The sequence below is a fragment of the Egretta garzetta genome, unplaced genomic scaffold (genome assembly GCF_000687185.1).
Source record: "Egretta garzetta isolate BGI_Z169 unplaced genomic scaffold, ASM68718v1 scaffold1030, whole genome shotgun sequence".
NCBI classification, from domain to species: Eukaryota; Metazoa; Chordata; class Aves; order Pelecaniformes; family Ardeidae; genus Egretta; species Egretta garzetta.
Window position 1 is genome coordinate 350,009 of NW_009258308.1, and position 441 is coordinate 350,449.

Consider the following 441-nt stretch of genomic DNA (forward strand, 5'->3'; position numbering starts at 1 on the left):
CCCCCCCCCTCCCCGGGGGCCGCGTCTCTCCCTCAGGAGCCCGGTCTCCGTCCTGCCTGAGCCCCGGGCTCCCCGCTGTGGTGGTTGCGGCCCCGCGGGCGGGCAGGCCTGGGCGCTCAGCGTCACACAGCGCTTGGCCCGCAGGAGGCCTGAGCAGGGTGAGGGTGGAGGCAGAGAGGTCTGGCTGGAGGCTCCCTCCTTTTGCTTTATGTCGGCAAAAACGTACAGTATATCTCTTACCGCCTCGCGAAACGGGTGCTCTCTGCCTCCTGGGTGATGCACATGAGGAAAAGCTAAAGATGTCCCTGACTGTGTTCAGGTTTGGGCCCCTCACTACAAGAAAGATGTTGCGTTGCTGGAACATGTCCAGAGGAGAGCAACCAAGCTGGTGAGGGGTCTGGAGCACAAGTCATACGAGGAGCGGCTGAGGGAACTGGGGTT